Source organism: Mus musculus, chromosome 1 (assembly GCF_000001635.26).
Source record: "Mus musculus strain C57BL/6J chromosome 1, GRCm38.p6 C57BL/6J".
NCBI classification, from domain to species: Eukaryota; Metazoa; Chordata; class Mammalia; order Rodentia; family Muridae; genus Mus; species Mus musculus.
This window is the reverse complement of record NC_000067.6, coordinates 180,254,247-180,274,162: the sequence shown is the minus strand read 5'-3', so window position 1 is coordinate 180,274,162 and position 19,916 is coordinate 180,254,247. Positions and strand designations below refer to the sequence as shown.

At 45.4% G+C, this 19,916-nt stretch overlaps 1 protein-coding gene and 1 long non-coding RNA gene across 5 annotated transcripts in view; one reads left to right on the top strand and one right to left on the bottom strand.

The window, feature by feature from the left end:
* Positions 1–8,612: 8,612 nt before the first annotated feature.
* Gm31728 (predicted gene, 31728) lies at positions 8,613–17,758 on the bottom strand. Its single transcript, NR_168339.1, has 3 exons — positions 17,599–17,758; positions 16,490–16,613; positions 8,613–9,110 (listed from the first exon to the last, which is right to left on the bottom strand). It is a non-coding gene; the product is annotated as a predicted gene, 31728 (long non-coding RNA).
* Psen2 (presenilin 2) overlaps positions 10,696–19,916 on the top strand; it is a 36,464-nt gene continuing 27,243 nt past the window's right edge. For 2 of the 4 annotated variants that reach the window (XR_373599.4, XM_006496712.3), the window contains exon 1: positions 17,834–17,940. The gene's annotated coding sequence lies outside the window, so the exon portion shown is untranslated. Of the gene's footprint in view, positions 10,784–17,833; positions 17,941–19,916 lie in introns of those variants that run through there. The other 2 variants (XM_011238776.3, NM_001128605.1) reach the window with 2 other exon arrangements.

Below are 19,916 nucleotides of genomic sequence, written 5' to 3'. Positions count from 1 at the left end.
TATGGTTTGGGTCAGCACAACATGAGGAACTGTATTAAAGGTTTGCAGCATTAAGAAAGTTGAGAACCACTGCTCTTGACAGAATCACAAGGAAGGCCAGAAGATCAGGCCTGGAGCTGCTCCAGGATGAGATGGTACCCAAGCTTTCCTTCCTGTTCTACAAAGGACGGGTGCTGCTGATGCCTGGATGCTGAGAATCCAATATGGCTACCAATATGGCTGCCCTGGAGAATTCAAGAGTTGCTCCACTGAGCCACAAGAAAGTACTCTGTGCATGAGTCTACTCACACAGGGACCTCTCATGGGTAGAGCAATATGCCTGTGATCTACTGGTAAAACATCTAGCCCGGCGGTCTCTAAAACTAGGAAAAGTAGTTGCACAGTCATCAATATGACACATGCTTATGTTACACTGTCACGATGGTCTAAAAGCGGACAGGTCCCTTATGCAGATAGGCAGGATTTTTGCAGATACCCTATGCACATGCCCCTAAATACTTCAAGTCATTTCTAGATAACTTCTAATGTCTAACTTGATATAAATCCCAAGTCCATAATTACTATCCTGCATTGGTTAGGGGGAATGACAAGAGAAAACGTCTACCCACTTTCAGTGTGGATGACATCTTTGTTTCATGTGGTTTTGGTTTATGAGTGTTGAATCTGCAGCCAGGGAATCCACAGATAGCGTGTTCTCGCTCTTTGTGTGTGTGTGTTGTGTGTATGTATATATGCATATGTGCATATGTATATATGTGTGTGAATGTGTGTATGTTTGTGTATGTATTTATGTGTGTGTGTTCATGTGTATTGTATGTATATGTGTGTATGTATGTGTATATGTGTGTATGTGTGTGTTCATGTGTATGTATATGTGTGTATGTATGCGTATATGTGTGTATGTGCATGTGTGTGCTCATGTGTATGTATATGTGTGTATGTATGTGTATATGTGTATGTGTGTGTATATATGTGTATGTATGTGTGTGTTTGTGTATGTGTATATGTATGTGTATATATGTGTATGCATGTCTCTGTGTGCCTGTGTGTATACATGTGTGTCTCTGTGTATGTAAATGTATGTATGTATGTTTATATGTGTGTATGTGTATTATGTGTGTTCATGTGTATGTATATGTGTGTATGTATGTGTATATGTGTGTATGTGTGTGTTCATGTGTATGTATATGTGTGTATGTATGTGTATATGTGTGTATGTGTGTGTGTTCATGTGTATGTATATGTGTGTATGTATGCGTATGTGTGTGTGTCTGTGTATGTGTCTGTGGGTGTATGTGTACACACATTTTGTTGTCTGATGAAGAGTTGAGACTGTTAGATGGTGTTGCTATTTTCCTGTCACTTCTGTAATAACTGACCATGAATCCAGTGACTGGAAACAATGTACATTCATTCTCTTATTGTTCTTCTTCATAATTTTGGAATCTGTCTCTGAGTTTTAATGAACTTACTCATAGGATGGCATCCCTTCTAGAGGAGAACCTGTGCCTTTACCTTCTCAGCCTCTAGACAGCACCTGCTTCTTGTGATCCACAGCCCCTCTTTGTTTTCTGCTATCACTTCTCTCAGATCTTCCTGTCTCCATCTCACAAGGACACCCTTCCCAGACTGATCTCAGTAGCCCGAGAGCATGAACTTAACCACATCTCTACCATTTCTTTTACTCCAGGAAACACAGTTCCATGTCCCAGGGACTTATAACGTGGGTGTATTTGGGACCGCTATTTGACTGCAGCATGTTTCAGGGGACAGCCAATTGGCTGGTTACACCAAGGCCTCTACCTTGGTGAATCGACCACAGTCAGAATCCTGCCTCCATCTTTTGCCAATATCCTAAACTAAGAGATGTTGTTTCAACACCATCAGACACCATCAGAACAACCTGACACAAGTTAGAATTATCCAGGAAGAGGGAACCTCAACTGAGAAAATGCCTCCACCAGATTGACTGGTGGGTAAGTCTTTGAGAGAATTTTCTTGATTCATGATTGACATGGGAGGGCCCAGCTCTTTCTGGGTAGTGCTACCCCTGGGGAGATGATCCTGGGTTGTATAAACCAGAGCTGACCAAGTCATAAGGAGCAAGCCAGTAAGCATCCCTCCTCCATAGCCTCTGGAGCCTGCCTCCAGGTTCCTGTCATGACTTCCCTCACACATGGTGGTGTGTGACCTGAAATGTGTGAGATGAAATAAACCCTTTCCTTCCCAGAGTCTAGAGGTGATGTTCCATCTCAGCAACAGAAACCCTGACTAGGATGAGTACTAAGCAATCTCTTTATGGGCTGCTGCTGCTTCTTCTTCTTCTCTTCTTTTTTTTAATATATATTTTTTCTTTATTTACATTTCAAATGCTATCCCGAAAGTTCCCTATATCCTCCCCCCGCCCTGCTCCCCTACCCACCCACTCTCACTTCTTGGCCCTGGCTTTCCCCTCTACTGGGGCATTAAAGTTTGCAAGACCAAGGGGCCTCTCTTCCCAATGATGGCCGACTAGGCCATCTTCTGCTACATATGCAGCTAGAGACACGAGCTCCGGAGTACTGGTTAGTTCATATTGTTGTTCCACCTATAGGGTTGCAGACCCCTTCAGCTCCTTGGGTACTTTCTCTAGCTCCTCCATTGGGGGCTTTGTGTTCCATCCAATAGATGACTGTGAGCATCCACTTCTGTATTTACCAGGCACTGGCATAGCCTCACAAGAGACAGTATATCAGGGTCCCTTCAGCAAAATCTTGCTGGCATATGCAATAGTGTCTGGGTTTGGTGGCTGATTATGGGATGGATCCCCAGGTGGTGTAGTCTCTGGATGGTCCATCCTTTCGTCTTAGCTCCAAACTTTGTCTCTGTAACTCCTTTCATGGGTATTTTGTTCCCTATTCTAAGGAGGAATGAAGTATCCACATGCTGGTCTTTCCTCTTCTTGATTTTCTTGTGTTTTGCAAATAGTATCATGGGTATTCTAAGTTTCTGGGCTAATATCCACTTATCAGTGAGTGCATATCTAGTGACTTCTTTTGTGATTGGGTTACCTCACTAAGAATGATATCCTCCAGATATATCCATTTGCCCAAGAATTTCATAAATTCATTGTTTTTAGTAGCTGAGTAGTACTCCATTATGTAAATGTACCACATTTTCTGTATCCATTCCTCTGTTGAGGGACATATGGGTTCTTTCCAGCTTCTGGATATTATAAATAAGGCTGCTATGAACATAGTGGAGCATGTGTTCTTATTACCAGTTGGAACATCTTCTGGGTATATGCGCAGGAGAGGTTTTGCTGGATCTTCTGGTAGTACTATGTCCAATTTTCTGAGGAACCGCCAGACTGACTTCCAGAGTGGTGGTACAAGCTTGCAATCCCACCAACAATGGAGGAGTGTTCCTCTTTCTCCACACCCTCGCCAGCATCTGCTGTCACCTGAATTTTTTTATCTTAGCCATTCTGACTGGTATGAGGTGGAATCTCAGGGTTGTTTTGATTTGCATTTCCCTGATGATTAAGTATGTTGAACATTTTTTCAGGTGCTTCTTAGCCATTCAGTATTCCTCAGTTGAGAATTCTTTGTTTAGCTCTGTACCCCATTTTAATGGGGTTATTTGAATTTCTGGAGTCCAGCTTCTTGAGCTCTTTGTATATATTGGATATCAGTCCCCTATCAGATTTAGGATTGGTAAAAATCCTTTCCCAATCTGTTGGTGGCCTTTTTGTCTTATTGACAGTGTCTTTTGCCTTACAGAAGCTTTGCAATTTTATGAGGTCCCATTTGTCAATTCGTGATCTTACAGCACAAGCCATTGCTGTTCTGTTTAGGAATTTTCCCCCTGTGCCCATATCTTCAAGGCTTTCCCCCACTTTCTCCTCTATTAATTTCAGTGTCTCTGGTTTTGAGCTTTGTACAAGGAGATAAGAATGGATCAATTCGCATTCTTCTACATGATAACCACCAGTTGTGCCAGCACCATTTGTTGAAAATGCTGTCTTTTTTCAACTGGATGGTTTAGCTCCCTTGTCAAAGATCAAGTGACCATAGGTGTGTCGATTCATTTCTGGGTCTTCAATTCTATTCCATTGATCTACCTGTGTGTCGCTGTATCAGTACCATGCAGTTTTTATCACAATTGCTCTGTAGTACAGCTTGAGGTCAGGCATGGTGATTCCACCAGAGGTTCTTTTATTGTTGAGAATAGTTTTTGCTATCCTAGTTTATTATTATTATTATTATTATTATTATTATTATTATTATTATTCCAGATGAATTTGCAAATTGCCCTTTCTAACTCAGTGAAGAATTGAGTTGGAATTTTGATGGGGATTGCATTGAATCTGTAGATTACTTTTGGCAAGATAGTAATTTTTACTATATTAGTCCTGCCAATCCATGAGTATGGGAGATCTTTCCATCTTCTGAGATATTCTTCAGTTTCTTTCTTCAGAGACTCGAAGTTCTTATCATACCGATCTTTCATTCACTTCCTTAGTTAGAGTCACACCAAGGTATTTTATATTATTTGTGACTATAATGGCCTGCTTCTTTAAAAGGGAGTTTTTGGTGTCTGAACCCCTGTGTAGCCATGGGCACCAGCGTTGGGAGATAGTGAGCCCTTACTGGAAAGCAAGGGGTAAATGAGGAGAGATCTTGGGTTATTGGGATACTGGGAGGTGCCCCATCTCTGGGACTCAGGATTGCACAAGAGAATGAAGACTCTGTCGCCTCGCTACCATATTAAAACTGAAATGGTTCCAGAGGACAAAGTCTGATGGAAACTTTCTCAGCTTGCAGTTTGTCTGTTACCTGAGCACCAGATAAAATGTTCAGGGGCAGGCAGATTCTGGGGCCACACCCTGGACCTCCTAAGAAGGGGAAACTATTTCCTTGGGGGTGGTGTTCTTCAGCTGTCAGTCCTTAGGAGGCTCACAGGATCCAAATATGTGAGGCAGGTTACACTGGAGAGACAGGAAAAGGGGTGCCCAGGGCCTCCCACACAGAGCTTGGCTTTCCAGAAAGTACCACAGAGAATGCACCTAGACAACAGCACACTCTTCTCTTAGTCTGAAATTGTGTTTTGTTTTTTAAAAAACTCAACAATGTAAGGAAAAAGCTGTATTTCCCTGCCCCAGCTCTTAGCTGTTAAGTCCTGCAAGGTGACCTCTCAGTCCCTTAGCCAGCCTCCCACACCCACAAGGAATCTGATTTCCTGAGGATGGCATCCCAGATCCTTGGGGGAGGTGGGGGGAATGTCCCCTTCGTTGCTCATTTGAATGGTCAAGACCTAAAGAGAACCCAAATAGCAGCAAACTCAGCTAAACAGGAAAGGGGCGCCTCCCAGTGTTGAGATAGAGAGATCGAACCAAAGGGTGCTGGCGCCCTCTAGTGGCAAAGAAACTGCTTTCTCGTCTGCCCAAGGATAGACAGGCTGTCTCTCAAGGGTTCAGGACCGCCATCCTTCCAGGATTAGAAGGAGAAAAATGTATGCCAACAGGGCATTATTAACTTTGGTGGTTTTAGGATGCATCGCTACTGTGTGAGATAATGTGTATGTTTCCCCAAGAATCACTTTCCAGCGTCACAGACTCGGGGCCCTTCATTATTTGTCAGAGAGGTTAAGACCTCTAGACTCACCTAACATACGACCTGTAGACATACTGTGAGATCCGTGTTACCGAGGTTCTCAAGGCTGTATTCTCTGGGGAACTCACACAGCTTTAGGATAGCTCTTCTGGGGAAGTAAAGACCAGATCCCTCACAGGCCAAAGAATTTGTGTGAACCACCCACACACTCCTGTGCAGAGCTCATACACCTGCCTGTTGGCTAAGCTGTCCTCCTCACAGCTGAGGATGCCAACCCTGTTAGCTTAAATCAGAGAGAACTCATACTCCCATGGCATACACGCTGGGGAGGGAACTGCAAAAATGAATGGCCAAGTACCTGTTTACTTTGAAAGGGACTCCAGGGTCCTAATTAAAGCTTAAGGAGCGAAGACCACACCTCCTACTCATTAAGATGGCTTTTGGAAAGAAAACTGAAAGCTGCTGCGGGTGGAGGAAGCCAGTATGGCTGCTCAGGTTGCGTAAGGTGCGGCTATTCCATTTCCTAGGACGTAACTACAAGAGCTAAAAGCTGGGTCTCAGATATTTGTTCATGCACACCAGTGTCAATTACAATAGCTAAGACATGGCAGACTCAACTGTCCACCAGTGGGTGAGCAGGGTAGTGTAGCCACCCAATGGGAGACTATTCAACTTAAAAAAACAATAAAGCTCCAATCCATGCTACATGTAGCAGCCCTGAATACAATATGCTAATTAAATGACCCAGACACAAATATATCAGGGCTCAATATGAGTATAATCACTAAAATCACGTAGAGAGAGGTATGGTGGTTGCCAGTGTCTGAAGGAAAGCGGGGGGGGGGGGGGCGAGGGGGGAGGCTTCAAATAGCTCCTTACTCAGTTTTACTTTCCAGAATTTCAATTACCCCAAAGTCAACTATAGCCCACAAGGAAAACAAATCACGCAGAAAATGCCAGAAATAAATTTATGTTTCAAATGATTCTGAGTAGCATGACAAAATCTTCTACTGTCCCACCCTGCACAGGCGAGACATCCCCTCCCTTTCACCAGTATATTCACGCTGCATGTACAAATATATACTGCTTAGCAGCCTTCTCGGCTCCACTGGCACAGTACTTCAGTGTTTGTGCTCCAGGATGCATAGTTGACTTGCCGATGACGTCAAAGCACAACAGTAGCGATAGAAAGAAGGCACCAATGTGCAAACAGGCAAGGACAGACTAGCTCTGATACCGTGGGCCAATGCTGTGCAGCACACAGGAAGAGAGAGAGGTGTGTGCATGGTTCAGTACTGTCCATGGTTCACGGATAGCCACATGATGCTGTATCACCCATGGGTGCTGGCAATTGAACCTGTGTCCTCTGGAAGAGCAGTGAGAGTGCGTAACCATCGAGCCATCTCTCCAACCTCAGGGACAGGGAATTTAAGGAATTCTCTGGACTTTCTGCTCAATTATTCTGTCCTAAAATCTTCAACACTTTAAAAAGTTCTAGAAGTGGGTAGAGGTAATCGTGTCACACCATGAATGTTCTTACAGCCACGGAGACTGCCTAAGAGTGGATAAACGGTGATAAATCTTATTTTGTCTGTGTTTTGCTATAATTAAAAGGATAAATAGAATAGTCAGGTGTGATGGTGCATACCTGAAATCTAAGCAATTGAGAAGTAGGAGGGGATGGAGGAAGAGAAGGAGGAGGAGAAGTAGGTGGACAAGGAGAAGGAGGAGGAGGAAGAGAGAGAGAGGGAGGAGGGAGAGAGAGGGGGAGGACTGTGAGAAGAGGAGAAGGAGGATAGGGGGAGGAGGAGAAGGAAGAGGAAGAGGGAGGGAAGGGAGGCAGGCAATAAAGTCAATGAAGTATGGGAAGGAGGAGTGCTGTTTAGAGTGGAATCATAAATAAACAAACAGGAGAAAAATGAGTCAGAATTGGATTGTAATTTAGGGACCAGACACAGTTGCACATTCAGAAATACCATAAATGAAGTTACAGGAATATTTCTTTTAATATATTTTAAAGCAGTTTATGTTAGCAAAGTATCATTTGAATTTTTTTTTTAAAATAAAAGCACAGCTGAGAGAATGATTTCCAGGCAGAGTCAGAAGACGTGAGCAGGCATGAGGAAAGAAAACCAAAGGCTAAGAAACGTGTCAGGACTTTAGCTCTGGAAGGAACATCCTGGTACCCTGGAGGGGCAAACCAGGGATGGAGGGAGGTGTGAAGATGGAAGGAACTCAGCCCTGCACCCAGGAGGCTTTGTTACTGCTTGTTCTGCCTGCCTGTCTTTCTATGTATCTATCACCTACCATTCATCCATCTAATCTATGTTAAAATATTTTTATTCTTTGAGAATTTTTATATATGTATACGGTGTATTTTGACCAGGTCCACCCTCCTACACACCACCCTAATTCCTGCCACTCCCTCACCCAGCAGCATCCCCCTCACAACTTCATTTTCTCTCCCTTTTTCTTTTCTAATTCTCTTCTCTCAGCTCCTGTTCTTAGTCCTCGGAGGTGGGAAGTCGGAACTATTTTATATTTTGTTCCTTCTGCGCTGGGAGGTTCTTGTTCAACGGACTTGGACAAATCTTTGCTAAAAGCAGGCCTTACAAAGAGGCAGTGTGCAGACGGTTCTAGAAGAGTCAGAAGCCTGAGGAAAGTTAGGCTAAGCAAAGAACACTTGTCAATACCAACTAACCGATGCACACTCACGCCTCTGCTGGCAAAATGTCCCAAGAATCTGCAGTACGTTCTCTTTAACGTCCTCACAGGTGACAAATCTTTGTCCTTTCTGAAGCAGATTGGGGTTTTGGCCAGAAGTTACTCAGAACCAACTATTATAAAGTAGGAAAATGAAACTGATTTCCCTTCGTTGGGGTTGTATGTTAAGTCAGATAGCAATTTTAACAGAAGGAATCCAAAGGGTACTGAGCACCGCCCACTCCCTAGGTACCGCCCACCCTAGGCTCCGCCCCCCTGCCCGCTTCCAGTGATTAAACGGAGAACACAATAGACTGCTTGTTTCTGAGTTTTATTTCACATTCTCAGGATTCACACATCCCAGGTAATTCTGAAATCAGTCTGTGTGATTCTTCACCTTATCTAAGTGATTCTTCTATATCACGTAGATAACACCTTAAGTCAGACTCAGGCAACTCCTGCAGCATAGACTTCCAACTACCCCCAGACCTTTATTTTTGGTGCCAACTAAAGCCACTCTCTCATCATTTCCCCCACAGCTCCTATAATCCACGGACAGCGCTTCACAGGCATCCCAAGATGGCCTGCTTTCCCGTAAGAGCACTTCCCTGTTCTTCCCGGTTGCTATCTGCTTTGCTTTCTTTCAAACCTTGCTGCAAGAACTGCACTTTGTTTTAATAATGAATTGTAAGACGAATCCATTTCAAGCTGTATCCATCACAATGAGGTCACTTAGAGAAGGAAGTGATGTTCAGGAGGAGACAAGTGCCTTTTGTAGACCGATGGACAACCTCCCAAGGGCTCTACTGTCAACTTTCCACAGGAAGCAGGCACACGGGTGGAACCGAAAGAAAAAATAAAGTCTTTTTTGTATGTCATTGAAAGCACGCATTTTCCTCTCTAAGAGCACTCTGGACGGATTACAGAGAAACATAAGAACACACACACAGACACACACACGCACACACGCATGCATACACACACACACACTCACGCATGTAAAAAGTTAATGAAATAACATTTCCCAGATTCCTCTTTTATCTTAGACTGCGTGGGGGAGAAAAACAGAAGATAAACAAAAAGATAAAATGAGCACTTCTAATTTTCATTGATCAAGTTTAAGATAACACATATTTGCTTAAGATAACACATATTTGCAGTGGGAAATAAAAAGGAAGGAAGACACCCTAACCCAGTAACGTCACACCACAGTCCTGTCTGTGATCTGGGTATCCCTTGCAGTCTCTACAGGGATCGCTATGGTAATGTCGTTCACATAGATCATATCTAATGTCAAATGTCACTTAAGCGGGACTGCCCTGTTCTGTTTAGTTATTGGCGCTGAGGCATGTACAAGGCACATACATGCTCCGCCCCCAACCTGTAGATACTGGTTTGTGTTTTGGGGTAGATTTTTTTTTTCTTACTATGATACTTTTGAAATACATTCATGTTTTTGCATCTCTCTTAGATTAGAGTCTTAGGTCAGGGAGTATCCTGCCAATGACCAGGAGAGACACACATGGGAATGAAGGAGGTTCTATTACTTGTAGGGACATGTTGTACTTGGAGGCCATGCATGGTCGGGTGGGAAAGGGTGAAGGAGGGAGGGGAGGAGTGGAGAAGAGAAAAGACAGGAGAGGGGAGGTGATGAGAGGGGAGAAGTCGACTCCCATTGGACAAAGGATTTGAGGAGGGTGTTCAAAATATCAAACAAGTATGGAAAAGCTTTGCTCTCCATTTTTTTTTTTCTGTTTGTTTGTGTGTCCCCATGCACATACACACAAATGTGTGGCCACGGGGCCATGGACTAGTTGAATGATTTTTTTCTTAGGTACTTTATATTCTCAACATTTACGTTTAGATTTATGAGACAGGGCACAAGATTCATTCCCTCAGTCCATGTATCCAATCACTTCAGCACCATTTGTTAAGACTTCCTTAGGGCTGAAGAGATGGTTCAACAGTTAAGAGCAGAGAACCTGGGTTCAATTCTCATCCCCAAAATCGCAGCTCTCAAGACTGTCGGTAACTCCATTCCGGCTCCCAGGGTTCTGACGCCCTCTTCTGGCCTCCACAGGCACTGCATGCACACCGTGCACAGATGTAAATGCAAGCAAAACACTAATGCACAAAAAGTGAAATCAATTTTTAAAAAAAAGACTTCCTTTATCAAATATTTTAGACTCTTTGTCAAAAAGCAACTGGCTATCTCTCTACAACTTCTCTATTCTCTTATTTGCCTTTAGCCCAATACTTACTGTCCGGTTACCACAGCTTTGCAAATGTCTGGCAATCAGGCTGTGAGTCATCCAACTATTGCAAAACTATTTTGGCCATTTGAGGTGCTTTATGTTCCCGTTAAAATCTTCTTTTTTTGACATAGGGTTTTGCTATGCAGACCTAGCTGGCTTGAAACTAGGTAGTTAAACCAGGCTGGTCTTGAACCCACAGATTCACTGGCTTCTGCCACCTATGGACTTAAGGTATGTTCCACCACACCTAGTGCCTTTAAACATTTATAAGCGACTTGTCAATTTCTACCAGAAAATTAATTGGGACGATAATGGATTTATAGATAAAGGATTGACATTTTTCAATATATATGCATGGTATTTTTTTTTATTAAAATCTATCTGTGTGTGTGTGAGAGAGAGAGAGAGAGAGAGACAGAGACAGAGAGACAGAGAGACAGAGAGACAGAGAGACAGAGAGACAGAGAGACAGAGAGACAGAGAGACAGAGAGAGAGAGACTGTTTTTCAGCAAATCCTAAGAGGACTGGTATACTTCTTAACTTCTGTTGTGTCTTTTTTTTACTTCCTTCCTGGGTGCAAATTTTCACTTCACATGTATAGAACTTTTCCTATTTGGACCAAGTACCACTAAATAGTACAGCTACGTCCTCCCGGTGAGTTCTCTCTTCTCATTCTCCTCTTTGTAATATAGTGATGCATGTTGGAGCAGCCATGGATCTGAGAGAGAATTATGTGCCTATCTGAGGGGTCTTCCCTCTGCAGCTGTCTTCGGTTCAGCCCTGACTCTTGTAGTATTGTCCAGACACTCTGGCAGCCTCCAGCTACATCTGTGGACCTAACGCCAACATAGCCATGACCAGCATTAGCTCCCCCACCCACAAGCTGCCACAGACAGTCTGTCCTCCCCGAGGAGAGCTATAAAGAAGGCCTCGAGTCTCTTCCTCTGGAGTCAGATACTCTCCTGTTTCTGCCTTTGGGTTTGGGTTGTTATAGACTGCTTGAAACTGATAGGTTTTTGAGATCTTTTGTCCAGAGTTGATCGATATTGTCTGTGGGAGAATAAATATAAACTACTCTGCCATTGATTAGACTGTAAACCCCCTTAGTTACAGGACTCAAAACTATGTTAAAATGAAACTATCTGCTTTGGAAAAATGGGAAAAGAGAGTGAAAGGCAATGACTTTTGACCCAGTAGCACTAAATCCCATGTAAGTCTGAGACATGCAGGATATGGGCAGAGGTGGGGGAGGGGTGGGGACTTAGAACTGCTGGAGGTAAGCACTCCTGGGGCCTATGGATTTGTGCCCAAAGATAAGTGCATCGGTTATACAACTCTTAGTGTGTCATGTAAAGTTGCTTTGCAACTTAGATGCTCCTAGCTGTGTGAAGTAACCTGCAACTCTCATTAGCTACCTCCTGTCTTCCTCTGAGCTGGAGAATAAGATGTCTGATGCTGGAGGGCAGAGCTGGGAGGAGCCATACTGATGTGATATCACACACAGCTCTATTATCTACATTCTCCACACCAGCAAGATCCCGGGTGTGTATAAAGCAAGGAGTTTCCGTTTCCTTTCTGTTGTTCCGAGCGAACACACTGAAGACTAGTGACTTAGGAGAGGAGAAGGGCCATTTGCCTTAGGCTTACAGGCATCGAGGGAAGTCAGGGCAGGAACTGAAGGAGTAGCTTGAAGCAGAAGTTTTAGAGGGATGCCGCAGATGGCTGCATCATGCTTTGAGTTGGGGCTTTGAGCACTGTCCATCTAGGAGCTGGAGATGGGGTTAATCAATGAGGTCTACGGCATGAAGCCTCCAGGAAATCCTAATCTTTTCAAAGCCCTAAACTAGAGATGGGTAGAACACATCTCAGTGTGTGAGGAGCCATTCGGTCCCTAACACTGGGAGAAAGCAAAAACCCACAAACTGCACAATCCAGAGGGCTTCCAGGCTGGTGAACGCTGGCTTGTGTCAGGAGCATGGTGCAGGGACAAAGAGGCTCATGGGCTCAGGACCACAGCAGGCCTACTGCCCACCCTCACCTGGCTGCTCCTCTCTGTCCTGTGTAATCTTCTCTGTATTAAGCCAGGAGGCAATGTAGTGATCACTCTGCATTCAAACCCTAGGAGGCCAGGGGAACCCCCAATTTGTACCCAAGAGGTGAAATTATCCAAGACTAGAAATTGTCTCTAAAGGAGGGGTAAGTCTCAAGGGACCAAGCCCTTAGTTTGTGAGATCTGCCCTAGCTCCAGATAGCTAGTGTTAGAACTGAATTAAAGTTTCAAGTATAGACCATGACAATTGCTGGGGTCTAGAGGGTCAGATAATTGGTGGTTAGTGTGGAACTCTTCCCTGCCCCCAGTACACACTTGGTGTCAAAGTGTTCTGAGTAGAAGTGAGACCCAGAGAGAGGAAGTCCAGTCACTGAAGACCTTGATGGAGACATTGGAATACCGGCCACTTCCTCTCTCTTTGCTGCCAGGCCACCATGAGTGGAACAGGCTTCTTCTGTCACATGTCTTGGCTCTGTGTCAATATAGGCTCAAGGACAAGTGACTATGGACTCAGACTTCTGATGTCATGAACCTAAGACACTGTCCTCCTTTGAAGTTAATCCTCCCAGACATTTTTCTCTCAGCCCCAGAAAGCTGGTCAGAGCATATGGAAAGCTTCCATGGCCACAGTCGCATAAGCCAGTGTCTGTGAAGGTCTCTGTTTGTTGTAGGAGAGGAAACAGTGTGTAAATCCAAACAGTTTGAGAACTGCTGGCTTAAATGACTGAAAGGATAAGAGCAGACTCCTCAAAAGGAAACAAATGTCCTCCTCAGAGAAGCAAAATCATCCAACGGCGTGGAGAAAAGGATGGTCACGCAGTGTCCTGATGACAAGAAAGTGTCACCAGGTGACCTGAGTATAATCCTACAGGTGATGGCTGCCAATGCCCAGACTTACTGGCAAAGCCCTAATCTATATATTACACAAATTTCTCTAAAGTAGAATTGATTCTCTATCTATCTATCTATCTATCTATCTATCTATCTATCTATCCATCCATCCATCCATCTATCTATATGTACATTATATATGTATGTTTATATATGTATACATTCTATATGTATGTTTATGTATGTGCATATTTATATCTAAATATAATATAGATAGATGGTATATGTGAATATATGCATGTGTATACACACACATATACATACATAATTATTATCAGCAGGACTTAAGATTAACCTAGAGAATCAGAGAAAGACAGGGAAGCCAGTAGCTGCTTAGACTTGAAAGCCTTTGAGTAGTCATGCCCCACAGGTTGAGGACAAGGAGGCCCAGTGTATAGCCCTAGTCCAAGAACTGGAAATGCCCCTTGAGCATCCCATGCCTGTCCACATGCAAAGGCTGAAGAGTCAGATTTCCTTAGCACAGCAGCAAAACAACCATACCTGTTCATGACTGGGAGAGCATGCCTGTGGATGAGCTTGACCCTCTCTTTGCCTTTCCACTCCTCCCAGGACCCCATCCTATTACACAATGCTGTCCTCAATCAGGGCGGTTCTTCCCCACACACTCTGCAGACCCACATGTCAATCATCTCTGGAAATACCACAGAAGACATATCCCAGAAGTATGCTTTGTAGATATCTCAAGTGTCACTCAGGGCAGTGAAGCAGATAACCAACATTAGCCCTCATACCCTAGCAAGGAAAGATAAGCTTTAGCGTATCTACCTCAAGACTGATGTAACAAGGGATGCATGGCTAATGTCTGTCTGGAGGCTGGGGGTTCCTGACAGCCTGGCTCCCTTCTCTGGAGCCCCCCTGACTTAGTTTCATTGCTGTGAAGAGACACCATGACCATGGCAACTCTTATAAAAGAAATATTTAATTGGGGCTGGCTAACAGGTTCAGAGGTTTAGTCTACTCTCTGCATGGTAGAGTGTATGGCAATGTGCAGGCAGTGAGGACACTGTCTTCCACAGTCAGGAAGAGGCCCTGTCACACTGGCCAGACTTGAGCATGATAATATTGTACCTGTTTCTATTCTAATGCTAATTGGGTCCCCCAAAACTGCACAAGAGGGTCTGCATGTGGCTTCTGGGAACCTGCCCCCAGTTCATTTTGATTGGTAAATAAAGATGTCAGCAGCCAATAGCTGCTGGGGAAGAGAGATAGAGGTAGGATTTAGGGTTGGGACCCTGAAGAAGAGGGGAGAGGAGACTCTATGCTTTAGGAGTGTGTGCAGGAGAGGAGAGAAGAGAGTGGCCCTGAAGGGTAAAAACATGCAGGAAGAAGAAGCAGAGCAGCCATGTAAAGGGGCCAAGAGAACATGGCCCAGAGGGTTGCTCAACTGGGTCAAGAGCAGCCAAGATGGAATATAGAAATTAGTAAACTAGTAACTCAGAGTTATCGGTGGGAGGTAGATTCCAACAACATGAAGTTAGGCAGCTTCCCAGCTATTGAGCTGCTTAAGGTATATTAAAATATAAAGGCTCTGTGTGTGTGTGTGTGTGTCTTTCATTCGGGAACATAAACCATTGAGGTGGGAAGCAACCCTGTAACAGGATTTATTAATTAATTTTGCTACATATATGAGACCTCAGAGGCTCACCTCCACAGTGATACACTTCCTCTAACAAGGCCACACCTCCTCCAATAAGGGCACTCCTCTTATAGTGGCACTTCTCATGGGCCAAGCATATTCAAACCACCACACCTCCGACTGAGACTATTCTGACACAGAATGGGGCTCCCTGTGACTCAGAGAGCAGCTCCTTTAGGCAATACTCTGTCCACCACTGCTAGAACCCATTTGCTCATCTGTTCATCTACCTCGTGAGAAGCAAGGCTTCCAACTTCCCACATTCCCCCCAACGCCCACCCAGATCCTCATATAATAAAATTCTCAATGAGAGGCTAAGGCTAGAGGGTCATTAGTTCGAGATCAGCCTTGGCAACATTATGAGACCCATATAGCATTCTTAAAAGAAAAATAAAATTACCCAAAGGGGTATTAGAAAAAAAAAGATGAACACATGATTTTCTTCTACTTATTTCTTTTTGTATTTTACGAAGTCTAAACATTAAAAAATACCTAATTTTTAAAATAACTGCCACCCAAAATATAAATATGTAACTAAAAATTTTATAAAAGTCCAACAAAGAAAGTGTTGCCCAGAACCTAAGATGCTAAATACCCAGATCAGACTAGGCGAGGCTACACTGCAGTAGCAGATAACTGCTCAGTCTTTGGGAACTGTTTTATTACTTATGTTCTGCATATGCTGAAGTCTTAATGCTTTTTTGTCCCTTCAAAGTTGCTGTGCTAAAATACAAACCCCCATGGTTATAGGTTAAGAGGTGGAGCCTTGGGGCAGTGATCAGCCCACAGGAACACAGGCCTCATGGATGAGATCAACAAGAGGGAGATTTCAGACCTAGGTCTACTGATTCTGCGCTGTCTGCCACGTAGTCATCATAGAAGGATACTATATAAGACTACCTATAAACTAGGACGCAAGTCCTCTCCAGACAGTAAGCCTGCTAAGGTCTTGATCTTGGGCTACCCAGCCTCCAGAACAGCGGAAAAACACATTTCTATTGTTATAAGTTGCCTGCCTCTGGTGGTTTATTATAGCAGCCTGAATGGACTGAGACAGTGGCCTGTCTGTGTTAGTTGTAAGTCCTGTTCAATAGAGAAGCCTCCATTACAGCACAATTGGGCTTTTTCAAGTGTGGTGAGCATGCCCAGGTCCAGAACTTCTGTCCACAACTTCCACATGATAAGAGTCATCTGTAGTAGAGAAGGATGGTGCCCCTACAGGGGGAGGGACAGTGGACATGAGGAGTACTATGGGCTATCATTTCAATGTCAAACAGAACAAAATGAAACCCACACCACCTCAAGCCGAGAAGGGAGGCAGAGGAAGGAAACACTTACTGTCTGTTCAGGATCCACGCTGCCCCCTGCCCCCTCATTTCTCTGTAATGTGCCATGTTCCTCTGAAGGCCCTCACACTATCCTTTCACAGATGAGGAAACCGAGGCCCAGCAAGGGTAAGGAACTGCAACAGACAAGCAGAAGAGGGAGATTTCGGACCTCCGTTCATGCGTCTATGCTATCTGCCAGGTAGAACCCACTTTCTCAATTGTGTTAAGGAAAAAATTCAAGATGTTGAGCTAAGTCCACAGACTCAGAAGTAGGTTGGTGTCTAACAGGGTCAGGGAGAGGGACAGGAAACCTTTCAATTATACAACTGCCTTTTATTTTTTAAGCAATGGGCTGTTTTACAATCACACAAGCCAGATTGGCACACATTGAAGTCACTAAATACCTTAAATTAAAATGATTACTTTTTTGCAGTGATGGTGGTGGTGAAGACATGGTCTCTATATAGCCTGGCTGTCCTGGAACTCACTCTGTAAACCAGGCTGGCCTTGAACTCAGAGATGTGCCTGTCTCTGCCTTTCCGGTGCTGGGATTAAAGGTGTACACACTGCCCAGCCGTATTTTTTTCTTTTAAAGACAAGGTCTAATGTGTCCCAGGCTGGCCTCGAACTTGCTATGTAACTAGGAATGACCTTGGACTTCTAGTGACAGGATTACTCAGCCATGCATACACCAGAATTGAGTATTAAACTCAGGGTTTCCTGCATGCTAGGCAGGCACTTAGTTGAACTACATCCCCAGCCCTACAATGACAATTTTATGTTATACGAATTTCACAGTAATTAAAGGAGAAATAAAGCTACATGAGATAATGACAACTGTGGCAAATTGTTGACAATTTCAACTCACTCCACAGACCGATCCTGCGATCACAACCCCTCCCTGCCCTCACCCCGAGGCTGATTCCTAGATCTCGTTGCAATTTTATCCCAGTTCATATTTACCCAGAGCTCCCCATGTATGTCGCGGAAGCACTCTGGAAAAAATCAATCAGGAGAAGGCTCCCGATGTTAGCTTACTTTAGACTCCATTTTAAAGTGCATGAAACCGGAGGAGGGAGGGGCAGCAGAGGCTCCTGAAATCACAAAGCAAATACCCACCCCTTGTCCCAGTGGCGCTGCCAGGCCCCTAAGAAAAGGCACTAGCCAACTTCAGATTTCAATGTCAGTATGATGCTGCGGTCTCCAGGGCAAGACACAGCGAAGGCCTGCACCTTCTGCACCCAGTGTTTTCCTGTAAACCGACGATGAAGGCGCAAGTGCACAGGGGAACCTGGCACCGCCCAAGGGACGGGACAGGGGCGGAGCCAGGAAGTGGGCGTGTCCCCCACCGGGGGCGTGTCTGAGGCGCTGGCGAACCGGGGCAGTGGGCGGGGCCGGCGCTAGCCCAGGAGAGGCGCTCCGCCCGCGGCGTAAACTCTACCCCGCGCCGCGGCGGAGCAGGTGAGCGGAGGGCGGGGGCTGGGTGTGTGCGGCCGGGTACCTGTCACCGATCGCGGGTAGCCGGCAGCATGGAGAGCCCGGATGCAGCGAGGCCCTTCGTGCGCACGCCCCTGACCGCTGCTTCCGTTGCCCTCCCGGGGCATCAGGGTCTGGGCTCCAAGCTGCGGCCCCTGCGGCGATCTCGGCCTCTGCGGCCGGCTCAGGGGCGAGGAGAAAGTGCTGGGGAGGCAGCAGTGCGGCCGGCCCAGAACTGGGGCTTGGAAGGAGCGTAGGGTGCAGCTCTGGGCCTCTGGCCGCGTCCGGGTGCCCTCGCGTCCCTTCCTGCCTCCAGAACCCCAGGCGCGGAGTGAGGTGTTAAAGGGCCAGTGCACGTGGGTCTCACCGCTGTGTTCACCAGGCATTTTGGTCCCTGCTACCCAGGCTCTGACCTGGTCTACCTGGGCTCTGCTACAGATGGGAGTAAGAACTTCTTCCTGTATGAGGAGCGAGGCGCCCAACAGGGCCTGAGGCAGGCGTTCTGTTACCAGCTGTGTTCAGTGTTTTGTAAATCCCTTAAGGCAGTAGGGAGACGCCCAGAATCAAGCCTCTGAACCGAAGGAACTCGGCAAAGCAAGAGCTAGTTGCCACTGAATTATACTGATGAAGAAACTGCGCCTAGGGCTGAGGATGTAGCTGTGTGGTAGAGTGTTGTTAGCCAAGCATGCATGCGGCCGGCCAGGAGAGGAAAAGGAGGGTGAGAAGAACAACTCCCAGAACTAAAAAGTGCGGTTGCCCAAGGTCTCCTGTGTAAGATACAGGGAAACCAGGCTTAGAGCCTGCTGCCTGGGCCTCTGTTTCTGCTATCCAGACATAAGTCCTTTGCCAGTTAAATGAAATGTCCTAGCACCTCTGCTTAGGGATTTTTCTTTAAAGATATGAATGGTTGTGAAATGACTGCATCCATTTACTGATGGAGGATTAGAGAGCCTCAAAATCAGAACAGATGCAGACCAATTTAACTCCGTCCCCAGAATAGTCTCTTGGAGTCAGAGAGACGCAACCATTCAGAATAGGTGCACCTGCTGGCTGTATAGTCCCTCTGTGGACACCTAAGCCTCTCAGGCCTTCAGCCAAGACTTTGGGCAGTAATTAAAGGCTCTGTATAAGTTGCTTCAGGTGTGTAAGCTTCAAGTTTTCCTTTAGGTGTGGGTGGCTCTGTGGAAGCCTGAGAAACAGAAGCAGATCCTGTGTTTTCCGTTGGTGAAGGGGCCAGCATCCCGACTTTAGCCTAGAGGTGACCGTCTGGGTTCATTCCTTGGCTCCCAGGACAGTGGCTAGAATCAGGTGGGCAGGGATAGAGTGAAGAATGGCAGAGGTGCAGGATGGGAAGGAAGCTGACAGAAAGTAGGTGTGGGTGAGTGGAGGTGCGGACTGAGCTGGAAGCCGGGTCCGGTTTGGAGAACTATCTCCTACTATGTAGACATGCCCCATACCTATGCCCAAAATATAGGCTGTACATCCATTCGTATGTGGAAATGAATATTTCTGCTCTCTGAGAAGGCAAAACAGACTAGGATGCGGAATGCTGCCAGAGGCTGCCGCTGCCGCTGTGTCAGCCTGGAGCAGTGTCTAGCCATACCCTGTCCAGTGGCTCTTCTGTGGTTGCTCACAACTCCACTGCACAGTTTGCCATGTAAGAGTCTCTCGCCAGACTTGGTCTCTCTGGGTTGTTGATGATAATAACCATGTGACATGCCCATGTGATAGGAATTGGACATTCATGATAAAGAGCCATTTTTTTCCCAGTGGTTATCACAGTTATTATAAAAACGTACTATTGGGGCCAGAGAGATGGCTCAGCAGTTAAGAGGGCTGGCTTCAATTCCAGAGAACCCCTGTTCAACATGGAGGCCCACAACCATCTGTAACTCTAGTTCTAGGAGAGCCTCTTCTGACCTCTGTGGATACCAGGCACAAATGTACTACACAGATATATC